Raw genomic sequence first — 15,407 nt, 5'->3', positions numbered from 1 at the left:
TAGCTAATTCAATGAAAAATGAACCGGGCCAAAGTGAATTACTTTTCGGTAAACACTTCTTCGATTTGTTTTCAAAGATCTATTTTGAACAAACATCACAAATTCACTGGAAAATTACCTCCAGGGGATTTGAGAGAAAACCCGTAGTGTAGCAGACAAATAGCCGTTGTGCAAATAGCAAAACAGTCGGTGTGTTCAGAGAGTCTTCATGAACATCTGAATCACAGATGATGTAGTGCACTCCGAGGCCTGACAACACGTGTTATCTGATATATAGAAACAGTGAAATTGCGCAAGACAACATGAGAAAGTTATTTCAAGATTAGCTATGTTGTCTCTTTGCTCTCTAATACATCATTTCAGCGTACTGGCAAGCACATTGAGAACATCTTGCTGGATATGTTTCTCTCGACCACGTGAAAAAGAGAGTGGGATATTTATTCACCCTGGGACTGATACCCATCTGCTATCAATGATTTTTAGAGGCGTCTTCATTATAGAACATGACGTTTATAGTACATGCCGTGACCTATGGATGTTAACATTCACAAGTATATTTTCTAAATCATGGTAGGATGTGAAACATAGCTCTTTTTTGTTCTTACATGCAACTCATAAGCTTCAATGTGGAAAGCGGCAGATGAGAAAGAAAAATAGTCCATAAAAAAAAAAAAAGATGGAGGTAAATTGGTTTTTCAGACCTCTCTAGCATCAGGCCATCAGATGTCAGTGTGTAGTGGAAAATGGAAGAGAAATGACTTGCAGTGGGCTGAGTGCGGGCGGTTTTTCTTAGCCAGCCGGGCCTGTAATAAAAGTGACACTTAGAAAGGACACGTCCACTGTGCATCCTACGACTCCTGCTGATGTTTGGCATATGTGAATGAAATACTTCCCCCATGTGCATTACTATTCATCTCAGCATGAGCGCTCACGATCAGAAAGAAGCACTGCCTTGATGGTTCTCTGCCAGTTCTAACTAGCACACATCAAACTTTTACTAGTTTGAATAGAAGGAACTGCAGGAAATTGTGTCGCTGTCACTAAATCTATCATCACTATCTCTAACATCACTAAATGATCACCAAAGCACAGAGATATCTGCCTTAATACTGTTTTGAGTGTCTGTGGTCATACTTGCTGAATACAGTGCAGTGAATAATGTACTAATGTACACTGCTTACAGTTGTGTAAATAATAGTAAGTAAAATGGATCCATTCCATTCTAACATGTAATTAGTTTTAATTTGAATGCTAAATTATTGTTACAGGACCTCATTGTATTGTTTGTATGTTTAATTCAGCGGCGTCGATGTCTCATCTTGGAAATAATTGTGGTTATTTTGCATTTTGAATCTAATTTTGTCGATTAAATTTAAAATGTTGTAACTATTGGCCACTAGATCTAATCATATGGAATATTTTTTACTTTATTTCTATAAAAAAACCTTGACTTTATATTTATACTTGTATATTTATATTATGACTATTTATTATAATTGAAGATTTATTTCTCATAAATGAGACTTTACATCTCAATTTTGACTTTTTCTCTTCTTTGCAACTTTGTCTCAGAATTGTGACTTTATATCTTATTTTAAATTTGATTTTACAATAACTTTTGTATGAATAATAATAATAAAATCCATCCATCACACTGTAAATTAATGATCAAGTGCATTGCATTATGGGATACAGTATTCCACATGCCTTTTGGAACTTGTAGTTGGTCAACATTTGCGAACTGCTGAGTATACATACATACATGCATATATATATATATATATATAGTGGTAAAAGTGTGCTATTCTGAACATAGTCGATGTCATATAATATAATAGTTCTATCATTACTTACAGAAAACTGTATTTACCGTGTGACATTGACAGTGTAAATGATGCAGTGAAGATATAATGTTTGCATTTGAAGAGGAAATGCTGGCCTGGAGTTTTTATTATTTTTTGTGCCTGTTTTGTTTTATTATGTTTTCTTTTAATTTAAAATAAGATTTTTAGAAACTAATCTGCCAAACAAAACACATTTAACTGAGGAACCAGGGCCTGATTCTTACAAAATCCAGGCCCCAAAGCTAAAAGTAAAGGGAAATGCCCTTGATACTTTACTTTACGAGAGTCTGAAGTCCCTCATCATATAATAATATATAATGCCTGCTATAGTCGCCAGCGCCAAAGCTACGGCCTTGACCCCGGCAATTATACATAGGCATCAGAAAGCCTCTCTCCAAGTCAGCTCTACCTCAAATCCTCTGACAATGCATATTAACGTTCTGCCAGGTCGACCCAACCAGAGGGTTTAACACAAAAGCCTATAACTAGCTAAGTCTTGACATTTGATCATATTTGGAGAAACACTGCGTTCTGTGATGTTGCGGACCTCACATACAAAAAAAACCCTGTGTATATTTCTCAGGCTTAAGCAAGAAAGGTGATGAATTTGGAACTCAAACCAGCTATGACTGCAAGTTTTTGTTGGCTTGTCTATTTGCTAAACAAATGAATACAGCATGTTCATGCACAGCGGATCCGCTGCGTGGCATATTGTACTTCTTTTGCCCCATTTCTTTTTCTGTAATCACTTATCTTATTTTCCTTAAAATAAGAGACATCTGAATTTTGTTAATCCATACTTGCACGTGATAAGGCAGTCCGGATGTTCACGAGACTTAATAAAGGAATAATAAAAAAAACCTCTTCCATTTGGTTTAAGATGCTAAATGCTGCTGCACATCATTTAAATCAGTTGCTTTATCTATCCACTCGTTTTACACATTGATATGTCTGTTTCCTGCTGAACCCGAGCAGGACCTCATAATGGTTTTATAGGGTTCAGCAGCTGTTTATGGGCAGCAGCTGCCAGAACCCGTATACTTTTATGAGTTGTCAGAATCTTCCAATGCATAGCGGTCTGAGCAGAAGAGCAGTGAATGTGGTGAAACACAGAGGGGGCGGGGCTTACCTGTCAACACTCTGTCAATCGTTACGGTTCAACAAGAACATAGAGAGATTAGAAAGTATTTATTAATTGCTGCCATCTTGCGTGACACACTTTTTTTTTTTTTTTTCTACGTCTGGTTATTTAATTAATATCAATTGTGTCTTTGAATTATCTTTATTTATTTGATCTGCTACTATCGATACAAGTGAATAATTACAATTTATTGTTTAATTAGCATATTACATAATTAATTACCACAAAACAAAATTAACAGGCTTAATATCTTACAATTTTGAGTGGTTGGTTTGCAGAGTGATTGTCAGTGACAATAATCAATTTGACATTTTTTTATTTAAACTTTAATTTAATTATTAAATTCCAAATATATAAAAAAATGTTTTTAGTAATCTTTTATGAATATATACAGAAACACCAAAGGGCAGAACAGGAATGCTAGACACATTTATTTGTAAAGAGCAAGCTTAACGTTTTATTAATGTTTTCAAATGCGCTTTTTTTATGTAAGGTTTCAGTGTCCTGAAGTTTAATTACAAAATTTGATTTCTTTTTGTATTACTTCAAAGGTTTTCTTGAAAACGTGACTGTGTTAAATCACGTTTGCTAACCTTGCGCTTAAACTGTTTTTGTTTTAGAACGAGACCCCTTGATCTTCAGATGTCACTCTTCATGTCCTCTGCGACTTTTGCCCCGTGGCTGCGCCGTCGCTGGCTCAGTGTTTACGCGAGCGTTAACTTCTTCAACCCTCCGATGATGAGGGCTAATCACATTTGAAATGCGGGCTCTGCTCTGTGAGTTAGTGAGTCTGGGGTAAAACAGTTTGACTTTAGGTGTCTGTCAGAGCCCTGCTGTGTTTAGACAGAACTCAAACAAGTGTGTCAGCTCCTTGCGTGATCTCACCCCCTCCACCCCACCCCCGAGTGCAGCTCGCCGCTCCATCAGCTACTCAGATCCGTCTCCGAGGTGCTAATGAGTCAGCTCGCTCGGCCCGGGAATAGTTAGAGCGCCGGGACTCCGCCTGATCGTCTGCCGAAAATCAAGTACGCAAATTCTGACCTTATCCATCCCCTCCCATCCCCATCATCTTGATTTGTAAGTAAATCATGCCTGTCAGTATAGTAGCAACCCTGATTAAAGTTCAGGGGTTTAATAGATCATTTTAAATAACCCCAAATTACTCCCCTCTCCCTTGCCGATCCACCTGGACCTCTGCCCTGGGTGCATGGCTGTTTTCAAGCAGCGCAGCTCAGGCCAAGTCCAAGCTCGTGGTTCCTGCCTATTCCCAGAGGGTCCCACGCTGCAGGCCTACACCAACATTCTCAGCTGCATTTAATCTGCCTTCAGACAAGCTGGCTATGAGAAAATGCAAAGGAAAAGGCGCACCAGTGGAGACATGGAAAATCCTGGACAGTTGGTGTGCTTTGTTCACTTGGTGAACTGGAGGCCGTCCAGGAACACCCCCCTCCCCCCTCCGCCCGCCCCGCTCCCCTGGCGATACGAGTCCGTTCCAATTAATCGTGTTTAACCATTCTAATCACACTTTAGCACATTAATCCTATTTTCAATCCAAAACACATCTGAAACGGGCAGCATGTGGAGGGATTTCTTCCCCCCCTCCCCTGCACCTTTATTGCCACCGCAAATCAGATGAAACCCAGAGACTACGGGGCCCTGGTTCAGCCTGCACTCTGACTGAACTTGGACTTCATAAAACACATGGTCCACACTTTTTTAAAGGTGGAATTTATTGCGAGATGGTGATTCCACGGCTGAAAAAAAGGATTCCCTGAAGAGTTTTCGAAATTGCCTATGATAAAGAGGCAGTTAGGAAAATGCTATTATGAGAAGGGATCAGGGGCTTTTCCGGCCCCTGCGTTATTGCTGTGTATCCCATAAACACGTACAGTCGCTGCGTCTTATCAGTCGCGCATCCAATGTCGCGGTCTTTAAACCCAATTCGTCTGTTAACGGACAGCTCCCCAGGCTGCCCGGAGTATCCAAATTCTTGTGTTTACTTAAAAAAGTACTAATAATTTAAAGCAAACGTCTATATTTCTGACATCGCAATGTATCTCTAGAGTCGATGAAATAAAAAAGGAGCTTTGCGTTGGCTTCGGCGAAGTGTCAAATTCTCCCCCGGGCTCTTCTAGTGAAATCCTCCATCCAATATGGGGAGGTACTTAAATTTTACAAGCAGTAATGTAATAAATGGCTCTGCATTGTTAATTAAGGCCTGCAGAGCAAACAGAATAAAACAGTGCCTTTAATTGCAGCTCTAAAAAGCGCTCAGCAAAGAAAGTAGTGCACGTTAAGCTGTGGCTGAGAGAGCGCAAGAGAAAAAAGAGAGAGAAAGAAAGAAAGAGAGCCCTTTGGCTTGATTGAATTTCAGGGGCATGTAAAACAGCTGGTTAATGATATTAGGAATTAGTGAAACAAACAGTAGATTTACTCATACAATAAACCCATTGCAGAAATTTTGGAAGCTGCTCAGACTTAATGACATCATTGACCTCAACCAGTAATGCAAAGCAATGATGTAATTACAGAGTGAAGCAGAGTCTCGCTACAACTTCTAAACATCAATGACCTGGTTTAGACTGAACTTTATGAACACTTTTGTCTTAAAAAATAAATAAATAAACTGTTTGGATATTATTTTCAATATAATTTCTTTTTTGTGAAATGTGAAAAAAAAAAAATCATATAAAGTTTCTTTTATTAAGCAAGGTTGCATTTATCTAATTTCTTTCAATCAAAAAATCCTGGGGGAAAAAAATGTATCACGGTTTCCACAAAAGCGTTAAGCAGCACAACAGTTTTCAACATTGATACTAATAAGAAATGTTTTGTTTTTTTATTCACCAAATCAGCATATTAATGATTTCTGAAGGATTGTGTGACACTGAAGGCTGGAGTAAAGCCATCACAGGAATAAATTACATTTTAAAATATATTTAGATAGAAAATAATTATTTAGAATTATGATAATATTTTATAATATTACTGTTATTGATCAACACCTTTTACATCTATTGTTGGATAAAAGCTGAGTTTTCTCAGAATATATCATATATGTACCATTGTTCCTCAGAGCCAAAACAGGAGTGACTCTCGGCAGCGCTTTCCTTTCCATGGTGGCTCCCCTGAGAGGCGGGACTTGTGTGTGGTTATGGAATTCTGATGACCCGTTTTTCCTTGGGTTTTCACTTATTATGTGACATCCAAATGGAGACCCGCTTTGCTTGGTTTGACGAGGCATTTTCCAGTTGGTAAAAGCAGTAACTCAAAGGTCTTTTTTAAAAACGCAGCTAGGCTTCGGGACGGGAATCATTTCTCTGATGTGTTTGAAAATATTCCACAAGATATCTAAATATAAAGTCCTGAGGTGACCATGTGTTAGCCTTTTTGTGGTTCACTGGGGAGGAAAAATGTAGGGGAAAAAACACATTCCTTTTCTTTAGCAGTACTTGGGTAAACTATTAGACATCGTAGACAAACCAAAATGTGGACTGTGAAATAACATTTAAAGCCATGATCTGTAATTATTTGCTCCTTTTGGATGAACACAGTTGGTCCAATTTATTATGTAACAACAAAAGATGTGAAATAAAACAAGAATATCACTGCCGGTACGAACCGCACACTAACTGCAGCACTAACAATAATTTAATGGTAGTGCAAACTGTATTAGGGTGACAGATTCATGGGCTGGATTGTGCTTGGCCATCACTCAGTTATGATATTCCTCTAAAGAGGGTCATTGGATATTGTCCTGGAAATTCAGACATGAAACAACTTTGGTTGACTATTTGGTTTCTTATGCCTGTAATACCTTGGTGAGAGCTATGGTTATGGTTTTAGCTCAGTCACAATTATCTATTTCCAGTGAATGATCTGGCCCGAGATGATTTTTTGCAACCATTTCGGTTCTATACACTGTACGCACCATGTTGAAAAATCCCACAATTATAAAAATGATATTTAAGATGTTTCTTTGGATAAGAAAAGCCTGCTTTCTGTAATAGCTCTCTGTCTAGTGAAATTGTTGCCGGTTGTACCACATAGCTATTATATCGGAGCAGAATATGAGCATGTTGAAAAGGAAAAAATGCAACTTTTCTCCACTCAACAGCAATGTGGAAAATAGAACCGTATTAGTGTTGCACAAGCTTGCAGAATGACTCTTTGTTCCTCGACTCTCTTCTCAGCCATCACTTGCAAAATAAATAGGTTGGCAGCGGTCAAAAACACAACGAGACAGAGAATGTGTACTCTGGTGGCTTTCCACCACCCAGTTGCCGATGTGTTTGTAAGTAGGCCGCAAGTGTGAGCAATCACTGGAAATTATACGCTTTTAGAGGGATTTGATATAAGGTATTAAGCCCGGCTGGGATGTTTGGCAGCTCAAATCATGGAGAATTAGATTCAGGGACAAGATGGGCACCACAAGCTGAGCTTTTTTAGGTCTCATCAAATCACATATTTTCCAACTGTTTGCCGAGATGAATTGGATCCTGGTAGATTTCGGTAATAGGATAAATGCAGACGTAGAGGCACTTGCGTAAAGACGGGGCACCACATGGTAGGTGGGATGGAAACTTTATTCTAAAGCTGTCTGCCCTGAAAGAGTCCTCTTCGACAGAAACATCCCAGGAAATTTAAGACATTTCCAAAGGGCAGAGGTGGAGGATCGAGAACTAACATACATCTGGTGCTTCTTATTCAGCCTACTTCTTGAGTTTACATGCAGGGAGAATCCACTGAGAGCATGGGTGATGTCTTTAGCGTCTAAAGTGGGGAGAGGGGCATTTCTCATTCTACCATCAACTTGCACTGTGGGCGCAGAGCCACGCAATCAGGTCCAAATTTCAGGCTTGGTTTACTGTAATGTCTGACATGCTCTTTCAGAGTGCGTGAAGACAGTAACTCATATGAAATCATTATATCACTGTATGGCTTTATCGAATTCTGTCAAGGGGCCTCTTGTTACCTACTGATGAAACAAATGTGTATGTGCTTTCTAGGAAATTACAAAGCTGCTGCAATTTTAGTGTAACCAATCTTCATGTTTTTTGAAAGGTACATGTCCAGACCACGTAATATTTGATACACCCTGTTTTGCTTTCACATGTATTATGCATGAACATTTTGGCTACTCAAATTTCCCAAGGCATTTAGTAATTCAAAATGTTTCCTGACAAAAAGAATGTCTTTGGTAAAAAAAAAAAAAAAAGCGTAAATAAATACATTTTGGTGCAGTCAATGTCTGAGACTAGGACACATTTTATTTCATCTTATATTATGATGTTAGGATTTTTATTGCCGCCTTCCTGTTTTTTTTTTTTTTTTTATCCAATTTGTCTGAAAAGCCAAAGTGTCCATTTTTATTTCTCGGAACACATTATTATTTTATGATTAATGTTTTTTTTTTATTTATATATATATATAAACAAATACATGCACTGATGTCGTGCTGAAGACTTCCAAGTGAAAATCTGCTCAGGTTTAGTTTCAGATGTACTTGAATCTGTAGTAATGAGAAATAACAGACATAGCAAATCAGCAAATAAAGTAATCAGGAACATATGTAATGAAAACCTAAAACAAATTAAGGGTTATGGCATGAGGAACTCCATTTAATTTCTATCTCTAAATACATCTTCCCCATATCAATATAATCTAATCTGGGGTGCGCCCAGCCAAGAACAATATTCACAAAGACAAGAAATTGCATATTTGGACAGATTTGTGTTTACGAGGTACAGTGAATAAAAAAAAAGAAAGGTTTCTTCATCAGTGAAGAGTAGCTATTAAATTATTATGTTTGTAATGTGACTCAGCCAAAAGAAAGTGGAAAAAGGAGGTTGTGTGTGTGCTTGTGTGTGTGTGTGTTTGTTCTGTGATGCAGCCAGAAGCTCGGAGCTCAAATGCATTTGTGAGTCTATACTGCAGAAAACATTACACTGAGCACTCTAAAAAATGATGTGTGTCTGACGTTCAGCCTAGCTTTTATTTTCATGGAGGGAAAAAATTGTTCGGCAAACATCGGGTAGTGTTTAAAACTTTTCTATTGCCAGTTTTGACATATGGACGTGCTAAAATGTTGTGATATTGTAGGACTATTTCCTTGTCAGACATTTTTGTGTCTGAGTAAAAATGTATTTATGGTGCCATTACATATGTGGCATTGCTGCAGAGTGCAGACGTTCAAATCAGTTTCAGCGTCGAATGCATGGCCCGTCACTGTTGATGGATACTGTGTCATCTTCATTAATAAGGTTTTAATTGACACCTATTTATTAAGGGAATAGTGTGTGTAGTACTTTTTCAGACTGGGACAGATTGTATTAATTTTATATTAAACTCTCCATTTTGTGTTCTGTTTGTAATCCAGAAATATGTTAGATTGTATACTAAAATCTCTCTCTCTCTCTCTCTCTCTCTCTCTCTCTCTCTCTCTCTCTCTCTCTCTCTCTCTCTCTTTTTTTTGTCTAATTATGTGATAATTTAATGTTATGATTTGTTTATAAATGTTTTTATATACTGTAGTTGTATATACTTTACATAGAGTGTGTATAATATATATTATACTGTATATAAAATTATATATTCATTATAAATTTTATAGATCATTATAATTTATAATTTTATAGAATATAATTTTGATTATTTATAATATATAATAATATAAATAAATGATTTATATTTTAAATTAGTATTATTACTATGTATAGATTATATAATATATACATTTATTTAATACAATTATATATGTATATATACATGGGTGCATAACCTTTTTGGTCTGGATCTCAAGGGAGCACCTGGAGATGCTGCTTGGTACTCACACTTTTTGCGGCACACTTATCCTACAAGCAGTCATCATCACTTTCTTCCTGACTGACTGCTCTCCTCACTATAACACTATTTGTTCACTGTAGAAATTAAATATAGGTTCAAACTGTATTTTTTATTTTATTTTAACATTAATGACAGGAATATTAGGCTGCTGTCACTTTAAGACTGAATGCACGGGCCGAATATACTGAGACACATACGGTTTCTTTTTCAACTGTTCACTTATGACATAACCGAGAGAATACTTGCCGAGATGGGTATTTTGACATAATTTTGTGCGTTCGTTCAAACTCAAGTAAACGCTGTTCCAGCGCTGTCTGAAACGCGCCTCTCTCTGCGTGCGGCTGTGCGCACAGATAACAGCACGCAAGTCCCGATTTTCGCCTCCTCTTTCGGGTTTAAAATCGTTTGAATGTGTAAATTGGCAAATGATAAACCCCTATTAACAACTAATAATTAATGAACACACTTAGGTCTGTAATCGGGTAATTTCTGTGCCAAATGAAATTGACTATTTTCTCTGCAAAGGAAAGCTATTGTCGAACTCCAAGACCAAGTTCACCCCTTTGTAATTGAGGATAGCATCTACATGGTGGGCCTTCAGTGGTCCAGGACTTGAAGAACGCCTGATTGCTACTCTAAAACCAAGAAATTTGCCTCAGCAAGCGTCTCGACAGCCAAATGAAAAGGAGAATGTTACTACAGAGAGCACGTTATAAACCAGCCCATATTGTAAGTGATCTTAATCCCCCAATCTAACCACTTGTATTCCCTTTTTTCCCTTGAAATGATTCCAGTCGCTCTTTGGCAGGGGAGACCCACAACCCAAGTTTGGTGTGAAGAAGATTTCCAGATCTGTGCAAGTGGAATAAAAGGAGGGGTCGGGGAGACCACCCGTAAGGATCAGATAAGAGCATGGTAAGCCTGGCCCGAATCAGTTTGGCATTGGAAATTACAGTGATGTTTGCATGGGGGGGAAAACATTCCCCTCCGCTCTCCGCATAACCACACTATTCTCAGTAATAGATTTCAGGAGGCTTTTTTGCCCGCGTCGGTGGTTGTTTATTATTGTTCCAAATGATAGAGTGCAGAGCTGGTGGGGGGGGTGGGGGGGGGCGATGAGGAGGGGGGAGGGGGGCACTGAAAACAATCATCGTCAAACTCGAGTATGCTGACTGTCACTCTAGAGAAAGGCTTTTGGAACGGCCGGCGAGAAGGAAAGATTTATGGTGTCTTAAAAGACACGCTTTAAAAAGCAATGGTCTCGGTTTATGGATTGAAAACACTTTTGTGAAACAGGCTGTGCTTGTGCGGGCCACGGTCTGCGTATGCAAGTGTGACTACAGGTGAGGGCTCGCTGTTGACTCACCTATGCAAGCACTTAAACCGATGCTGACAGAGTGAGTACGTCTGCATGCTAACAACTGAGCTCTGCCTTTGTAATCCTGCAGAATGGAGAGGGAAAAAATAATAAAAGAGTCCGAATTAGCTTAACAGTTTAACATGTTTGTCTTCCCAATTGCTCCATTGTAAGGATGACTAGAAAAGCTGCGGATTAGTGGGGTCAGATGGGTTTCATTCAGAACAGCAGCCTATTGTGTAAAGCAACATTTCTGAAAGGACAGTGAGTCTGGAGATCACCATAATAGTATTGTTCTTTCCAACCGCCCACCCACTGCAAGAGATTTGTGATTGTGCTTCTGGGGTGTTTTTAGTTTTACTTGTTTAAGTGCTGTCCACTCGATGTTGGAGAACGAAACATCACTGATAAAACTTTGCACAGAAAAAAAAGATATAATAGGGAAAATGAATAGCAGGTAAAGCCTGAGGTTATCCATGGAAAAGTGAAATAACTGATTATTTCGTATCATGACAGTAACTCATACTAAATTTAATAACTGCAGGTCATTTCTTCTCTGAAGGATGGCGTGCAATCGGAGAGGCTGACTTAAGGAACAACTGAATTTTTTTAACTAGCATCATTCATTGCCTTGAAAGTACACGAGGTCTATTTAGCTAGATGGAGAAACACTATCCAAATTCTCCATCCACAAACAGGCCTAGTGGTTGCATTTCACTGTTGATTTAATAGAAATAAAACAGGATGGATTTGGGGATATTTCATTAATCTTCCTTGCCTTTCACTTGAGAGGAAATTAAACCAAATGGAGTTCAAATCTCAACTCCACCATTGTGCTCAAGGCTGCCAATGTCCATTCTCCCTTTGGCAAGGTAAGTCTCAATTCGCTACACAAATTCCTTCCTGATCCCCATTTCACTGCACTGGGTGAGGTTTCTGAACCCAGCATATGTGCAGGTGTAAAACTGTAACACTGTGTTAGCAGTAATACACTGATACAAATAGCTCAAAAATAGCCCGGCAATTAGCTTTGCAGAATATTCCATATGACTTAGATATTTCTGTAAAAAGCATGATGGGAAATGGACTGCAAAGAGTTGTGACATTGAAGCATTTTTATCTGCAGTTTCTAAAACGCATTCAATATATATGTGAAAACTTTTGTTACTGTTAACACTTTGACTACCTTAATCATAAATTAAAATGTAAATTTAGTGCTGGGCAATGATTAATCACACCCAAAATAAAAGTTTGTGTACTGTTTATAATTATTTTGTATAGATAAATACACACACATGCATGTATATATTTAATAAAAAAAAATATATTTATATATACGGTAATATAAATTGTATAAATATATACAGTATATAGGCTACATGCAAATATTTATTAAATATATGCATGCATGTGTGTATTTATATATACAAAATAATTATACACAGTACACAAACTTTTATTTTGGGTGCGATTTAATCGCGATTAATCGTTGCCCAGCACTAGTGTCAATTAACCTTGGCGCAAATGTAGATGTCATTAAAAAACATGTTCATTTGTGAATGAGGGTTAATCCACTGCGTGCACTTCTCTAGATTTAATTCTGGAAAAAAAGAATTAAAAAAGAACAGCTTTTATCATGCATGTCACTATTACAGACAACAAGGTTTTACCGTTTTTTTGGTTGTTTTTTTAATTGCCATAAAATGGCTTTTATAATAACTATCCAAAGAAACAGTGCAAAACCAAAAGTGAACATCGCGGACTGCAACAGTTGCTGATTGGTCAATAACATTTTTAAGGCGGGGCTTATGGAAGGGTCGAGGGTTCAGGTAAACATTACAAAAGCATTGCTAAATATCCCTATCATCCAAATTCTCTGAATAAAGATTAAATGCAAATACTTTTTCTTAATAGTTGATGACATTTCATATTTTTGTAGATTAAATATTTAGATAACCACTACACAACACAATTGTCAGATTCAACTTTCAAACTATCATTTTCTCCTATGTTATGCTCTGTAAAGGAAAGCTACAAGATGCCCAGACCGCATCGGCTCAAACAGCGCTTTAAGCATTGCTGTCTACCACAATAAACTCAAATACACATTGTTCTGATTGAATCAGCTCTCGATACAATCAAAATAATCGCAGAGCCAATAACAACATTCTGAAGCAACCCATAATGTAATATGTTGCATCGGGGTTGTCTAAAGGTTCCCGACACTATAGCCTGTGTTTTTAACCCGCACGGTGCAGCTGAACAATGACTGGTTTAAATCTCCATGTCAGTGACTGGGGGAATCCTATACGACCTTTTGAACAAACGGACAGAGCAACAAAACTTTTTATTTGTTGTTACTGAGGCATTGCAACTTACCCTGAAGCTGCACAGAGGATAAACATTCAATTCATTAAATGGAAATGTGGGAAATGACCGCAGCAAGGAAGGGGGAAATAAATTTAACAACGCTCCTCCAGGGCAAAACGCTTACAGTTTGAGGGTCGGAGGGCCGCATTAATATGTATTTCCAATGATTATTGAATTATGTTTATGATATGTTTCCTGAGCCTACATAGCATTAGTGAAGCTTTATTGGTAAATCCGTTCGCTGCGCGCTCCAGTTACGGCTAATGAGGGTAATTATTGCATAGCTTAAATGTAATACTGTATTTGATTCTCAGGCTCCTGAATAACCCGCGCGCTGGCACGGTGAGTCTCGCGCGCTAACAAAAGGCGCGTTGAGCCCCGGTGAGCGCGCGCTTTGCGCCCCCGGGTCCAGAGGCCAATACACTGATGCCTCAATAGGGTTAATACCCCACCGCATAAAGACGGGATTAGGGCCTAGCTTACACAACGAGGAGGAAGAAAATTGAATGTTTGGGAGAAAATATGCGGCTAATTCCATTCTGTCATCGGTGGATATTAAAGATTATTAGCTGGCACGTTCACTTATTTGTAAATTACAACGGCAGCACTGTGTAATTTGAAAAGCCAAGTGAAACAGAGCCACTCTTGTGCAATGCAGCGTGTTAGAGTAATTCACTATAGCCTCACAAATGGATATCGTTCTCTTAACATTTTACAAGGCTGTTGAGATATAGATTTACAATAAGACATTTCTGAAAGAAAGAAAAGCGTCTATAGACAAAATTTTGTGACAATTCTCAAATCAAAGGCTAATGACGAATGGAAAGAGGATTTGGAGAAGTCATTTGGATATGCAAACGTATGCAAAGCATTTACAGTGTTTTACAGAAAAGAATTTAAATTAAAGTGGGACAAAAGAGAGGACTGACAAACAAATCTCCTCTGCTATAGTATCAGCCAGGCCAGGGTCTTTGGCACCTGTGGTGGATTAATGGAGACCACCACCAGTAGCAGGCTGAGGTAAAGCTCAGAGATTGAGTTTCTACTTTAAGTTGCCGTCGTCGGTCCAGGTGCTCTCCCGTAATACCTCCCAGATCCAGACAATATGTTTCTGTTTTACTGCCTCTCTTCTTTCCCCACATCATCCGGAAGTCAAAACACCATGATCAGTTTTTGCTTTTATTTAAAAAGCCAATTATGCAATTCATTTACATTGACTATGTATTTAGCAATTTTGCAAAGCCTTCCCCTTGTAATATTTTAAAATGAGCTGTCAATCATCTCAATTTGTTAATGTAGCATGATGTTGTAGTTAAAATGATACATTCACAGAAGATAAAGATAGGCATCTGTGGTTGCAGTGTTCTTTGCACACCTGTGCCCTCTAATGGCAAGCATGTCACAGACGCCTCATTGTTGCTGTCCATGGTGTTGTCCAGCCTTTTAGAGTCATGTTAATGTCAACAACACTTATTAGAAATTATAAAAGTGTCATACTTTATATAAACAACAAACTCCAACTCAAACTGGGAGTACCAACCTGTAGCGCAAAAGTAAATACCACTTAGAGGCCTTAACGTGTCTTTGAGTCAAGAAAAGAAGGAAAAATTAAAAGAAATTGGAGTGTCACAGGACATTAAGAAGCCTGAGTTAACGCACTAATATGCTGCATTCAATTCATTTGTGACATTCGCTGTTCTGATGTTTTGATGGATTGATTCTAGGTTCCATTATGATTCTGTCACGTCCTTCAGCACCCATTTGAAATTCTTGTGATTCCTGCATGGGCAAATTAGCTCTTTACAATGGCTCTCTGACAGGAGAGAGAGTGCAGAGAGGGATGTTTGAT

Source organism: Squalius cephalus (genome assembly GCF_949319135.1).
Source record: "Squalius cephalus genome assembly, chromosome: 20".
Classification (NCBI taxonomy): Eukaryota; Metazoa; Chordata; class Actinopteri; order Cypriniformes; family Leuciscidae; genus Squalius; species Squalius cephalus.
Note: the sequence above shows the minus strand (reverse complement) of the source record.